The following is a 5,612-nucleotide window of genomic DNA, read 5'->3' on the forward strand; positions in this document are numbered from 1 at the left end:
GACCCCATCGAAAAGCCATCGGTACATTTCTGACAGTAGTTGGTCAAATAATTTTACTTACCGACGGATATCCGTCGGTATATTATAAAATAATATAATATTAATAATATCAATACCGACGGATGTCCATCGGTAAATTAAAAATAATAATTTAATAATACCGACGGACACCATCGGTAAGTTTAGAATTCTAATTTAGTAATTTAAAAATTAAAAATATGAATAAATTCATATTCCGATGGATATCCGTCGGTATTTTCAATAAAATTTAAAATTTTGGTTCAAGACTACCGACGGACTCCCTCGCTAATTAAGAATGCTGGATTGAAAATGAATAATTGTTCCGAATGACTCTGTCAGTAAGTCCCTCGGTAAATCTGGTACATTTTTGCCAGGGAGTGCTTATTTTTTGCTGCACTACCTGCCAGTCAGAATATTACAATAGACCTGCTAGCGAGAACATTACAATAGAAACAAAAATGCAACCACAATAAAATTCAACTTAACAACAACAAAACTTTATAAACTATCCAAACATCCAAATTATCCCATCAAACATCAAAACTATCCAACCAAACTTCAAAATGTAACATTCAAAGCTAACATCCAACTAAACAACAATCCAACCAAACATAAAATCACTCCTCGTCTTCGGATTCCCCCTCATCTTCTTCATCATTTATATTATTTCCATCACTTTCATCCTCTTCATGAATGTGGCTTTTTGGCGGGGAGCGGGGCAGACCGATTAAATGGTTCACTTGAGCCTTGAGGGAGTCGATGTCATTCCTAAGTGCGTCTCTAATCTTCTCTTCATACTTTCTTTTTTCTCGTTCATCCGCATAGTTCCTAGAAAGTTGTTGAATCATTCGCCGCATCTCCTCAAGGTCCTCATTTTGCACGGCGGCGGATGTCCCAATACCTTGTAACCACAAAAGAGAAGTGGAAAAAATACACAAAGAGTTAGAATTGAATAATTCAGCACCTAACTTCATAAACTTTAACTAGGGAACATCGACTACCATACATACCATGAAGTAGAAACTTCGGTTAAGTTTTGAGCAGCATATTACTTTCACTAGATATAGGGATAATCTTAATATGGTAGAGAACATCTTCAACTACTTAAAACTAACTAGTTCAATTAATTCTTATGATATGGAGGGAGTTGATTTTGTAACAGGCAAGTTGATAAATTTGAAATTTCTCTAACAAAACGTAACTATTAACACTAGAAAAACTAAAGTTGTCCAACTTTTTCCGTAAAGAGTGATCAACATTGTCAACAAATTGTAAGTGAAAGTTATCCAACCATTTAATTCCTAGTGATGCTAAATTTCTACTATGACTTGGAGCCGAATGTTATAAATCAATTTGGTGACCAAGCAAACTCAGGGTCAAAAGAGTGCACCACTAACTCCCTCTTAAATAGCATTTCAGTCTCTCTCCATAAGAAGAATCTGTATCTCCTGTCGTCTTTCTTATACCTCTAAAAACCCAATTTGTTCTTACTAATAACAGACTGGAGGCTACAAATCTTATGAAAATGCAACTTTTAATCAGTTATGTACAGATATTGAGTGACATCACGATAGTACAATAGATTCAGATTCTTTAACTGGGGTCTTATCATTGTTATACAAAGTGTATCTCTAAGGGTTCTCACAGAAGACTTAAAACATTTAGCTGGAAAGGATAGCCTATAAAGTAGTACTTGCAAACGTTAGAGTTTCTTAACAAAAAGAAGAGCTTATTAACCAAAAAGTATATACCTTGTAGTCCACACGCGAGGCGATGAAAATTGCGCTCGGAGGAAAGGTCGTATGCTCTACCCTTATACACGCCTCCAACCACGTTCAATCACAATGGGAGAGTTTCTTCCTCCGATGGCATGATTGACTGGCCTTGCTCATCGGTCGGCTGACTCCTAGCGAGCTCTTCCACTGCTTGTGGATTTGTGGAGTTTGAAACGACTCTCCTTTTTCCTGAAATCATACCAACTTTATTGTGTTACTACATTCTTACCATGATTCCGTCACTAATTATTTGAACGCACAAAAGAAAGAAGATTAAAAAGAAAAAGAAGTCAATATATGTAATATATATATATATATCCCTCCTCAAAAACTTTCTTTACTCCAGAAAAATTAGTTGAAAGTGGTCATAATGTTAAGAGTTAAAAACGAGGTCAAGTTCTAATTAGAAAGTGTTAAACATAAGTTAACACAAGCCCTCACTTTCTTTGCACTTCCTTCTTCATAAAAGTAGCCAAATTTATCCAATATTAGCTCGAATTCTATGGTATAGAACGACGAACGTCGTAATAATAACAGGGCCATAATAGACTATTAATGCATAGTTTCAAAAGCAATTTGCTCGCTTCTCAAAAAAAGAAGAAGAGTTTTTGTAAAAGATTTCGAAAAGGCAAGAACGTAACTAACTAAAATGAAACAAAAAGTATAACATAATACAACATATATATAAGAATTAAGAAGCTAAAATTACCTGATATGAACCCATGAATTGAAGAATTCCAACTTGGGCTTGCAAGAAGTTAATATACTTATAAGCAGCTCGAAACATCTCAACAGTGTTCATCTTTTGCCCACCAGGAATCAACTTCCCAAGCTCCTGTGTCTTCTATGTTATTTTCTTTCTCCTTTGCCTTGCCGCAATGCTCTGTGCTGACAAATTCTTCTCATTGCATTTCTTCACACTACTCACCTTAGCCTCTAAGGCATTTTTGCTTCTGTAAACTGGCAAACTTGAAAATTCAGGTAGCGAAAATGACGTTAAATCTTCTAACATTGGAGCATTTGGCACAAACTCATTGAAATAATTGTTAGTGATTTCAAGGCAACAGTTATTTTGAAAGAACTTTTGGCGTTTCGGGTAGCTCTGAAAATTATTCAATTGTTGGTATGAATTTACTTGGACAAGTTGGATTGGTGGGCGGTTATTGAATTTAAAATTGGCTAGTAATAACATTTCAACCTTTTGAATGTGGACCAAGACCTTTTCTTAGAAGGCATTCCTGTTCTAATGTCTTAAAGGGAAAAAGGTTTTTCACACATTTCTTCAAATCAAAGGAATCTCTTTCACAAGATAATATAGTATAGTATAGGTTAGGAAGAAGTCTAGGGAGAAGAATAGGTCAACTAAACCTAATAGAGGCTACATTACAGGAAGCATCAAGAAATTCAAATGCAATGATGAACCTGCTTCCAGAAACATCACAAGAATTCTCAACAGAAACTTAAAAAACAAGTACTAATAGTAATAGTGATGTATTTGATCCAATAGAGGCACCGCTCTTTCATTTCTCTAGTGTTGGACTTAAATTCAAGTTCCTTATGCCAAAACAACAAATAACTGGAACACGGTTCAAAATGCACAGAGACAAAAAGGAGTTCTAATCCTGCAAAATTTCAAATCTCTCTCAAGATTTATATATAAGTATAGGGTATCAATTTATGTCTCAGTGGCTATTGTAGCAAACAAAAGAGAGGTGACAAATAACACTTGGCAATTTTTATACCTTGCTAAAAACAAGCACGAAAATTGCATCTACAGGATTGAACAACCAAAAGAACAAACTTGAGGATGGAATACTAAAATAAAGCCCATCAAGGTCTAAGATTCATCTTCACCAGGCCCTTCTCTTTCCTTTCCTCTTATCCTAAACCTCCCTTCCCCTTCGCATTATTATGAGAATTTGTGAACTCAAACCACCCCAAAAAACGACCTCAATGGAAGAAAACTTACCGGAGATGGAGAGGAGTCTGAGTGCCGACGATGGCCGCTTATTGCCGACAACGACGACGATGGCCGCTTGGATTGAGTGCCGACGACGCCGATGAAGCGGGGATTTGCCCTAGAAGAAGTGAGGCGGAGTGTTTAATTTGGTCAATGTATATTCTTATGTTTAATGAAGTGGGGATTTCACATCTCTAAAGTTTATGTTTATGTTTAAGCAGGGAGGCGGAGTGCTTATTTGTTAACCAAATTAATTTATGTTTAAGTTTGGTTAAGTAATTAGCAAATATGTAATTATATAAACCAAAATTAATGACCAATAATTTTGGTGTAATTATCAATTTATAAGCTAATTAATTATCACTGATACACTTCTACGTAATGTAATTATCAATTAACAATGTAATTGAACCTAACATTACTTAAGGATACTAGCTAATTAATTATTAATATTAATTAACGATACAACTAATATATTTCTACTTACTTAAGATATCAATTTAAGATAATTAAATAATCACTAAGATTTTTCACGTATATCATTAATAAACTTCTGCTTAGTGTGTAATTATCAATGTATAGGTTAGTGCATCACTAACATTACTTGAGGATATATATCCTTAGTGCATACACTTCTACTTAGTGTAATTATCAATATTTATAAGCTAATTGTAACTATTACACTTCTATGCTTAATGTAATTATCAATGAATTGCCTAATAAATTATTAATATTAATTAACGATATTGCTAATATAGTTTTACTTACTTTAGTTGTCAGTTTAAGATAATTAAACAATTACCAATATTTGTCAGTATACCATTAATAAACTTCTACCTAGTGTGTAATTATCAATGTATAGGCTAGTGCATCACTAACATTACTTAAGGATATATCCTTAGTGTGTATACTTCTACTTAGTGTAATTATCATTATCTATAAGCTAATTATAACTATTACACTTCTATACTTAATGTAATTATCAATGAATTGCCTAATAAATTATTAATATTAATTAACGATATTGTTAATATAGTTTTACTTACTTTAGTTGTCAATTTAAGATAATTAAACAATTACCAATATTTGTCAGTATACCATTAATAAACTTCTACATAGTGTGTAATTATCAATGTATAGGCTAGTGCATCACTAACATTACTTAAGGATATATCCTTAGTGTGTACACTTCTACTTAGTGTAATTATCATTATCTATAAGCTAATTATAACTATTACACTTCTATACTTAATGTAATTATCAATGAATTGCCTAATAAATTATTAATATTAATTAACGATATTGCTAATATAGTTTTACTTACTTTAGTTGTCAATTTAAGATAATTAAACAATTACCAATATTTGTCAGTATACCATTAATAAACTTCTACATAGTGTGTAATTATCAATGTATAGGCTAGTGCATCACTAACATTACTTAAGGATATATCCTTAGTGCATACACTTCTACTTAGTATAATTATCAATATCTATAAGCTAATTGTAACTATTACACTTCTTACTTAATGTAATATAATGAATTGCCTAATAAATTATTAATATTAATTAACGACATTGTTAATATAGTCTTACTTACTTTAGTTGTCAATTTAAGATAATTAAATAATTATCAATATTTGTTAGTATACCATTAATAAACTTCTACTTAATGTGTAATATCAATGTATAGGTTAGTGCATCACTAACATTACTTAAGGATATATTCTTAGTACACTTCTACTTAGTGTAATTATCAATCTATAAGCTAATTATAACTATTACACTTCTGTTTAGTGTAACTATCAATATATAGGCTAATCAATTATTAACATTACTTAACGATACCACTAATAA

At 32.3% G+C, this 5,612-nt stretch overlaps 1 long non-coding RNA gene across 2 annotated transcripts; it reads right to left on the minus strand.

The window, feature by feature from the left end:
• Window positions 1-338: 338 nt before the first annotated feature.
• On the minus strand, window positions 339-3,919 carry LOC107805258 (uncharacterized). 2 transcript variants are annotated; one of them, XR_012706674.1, is made up of 4 exons: window positions 3,766-3,919; window positions 2,506-2,756; window positions 1,773-1,985; window positions 339-922 (listed from the first exon to the last, which is right to left on the minus strand). It is a non-coding gene; the product is annotated as an uncharacterized LOC107805258 (long non-coding RNA). The 2 variants fall into 2 exon arrangements; XR_012706675.1 differs by having other exon boundaries at window positions 2,506-2,764; window positions 3,766-3,906.
• Window positions 3,920-5,612: the final 1,693 nt, after the last annotated feature.

The sequence above is a fragment of the Nicotiana tabacum genome, chromosome 24 (genome assembly GCF_000715075.1).
Source record: "Nicotiana tabacum cultivar K326 chromosome 24, ASM71507v2, whole genome shotgun sequence".
Classification (NCBI taxonomy): domain Eukaryota; kingdom Viridiplantae; phylum Streptophyta; class Magnoliopsida; order Solanales; family Solanaceae; genus Nicotiana; species Nicotiana tabacum.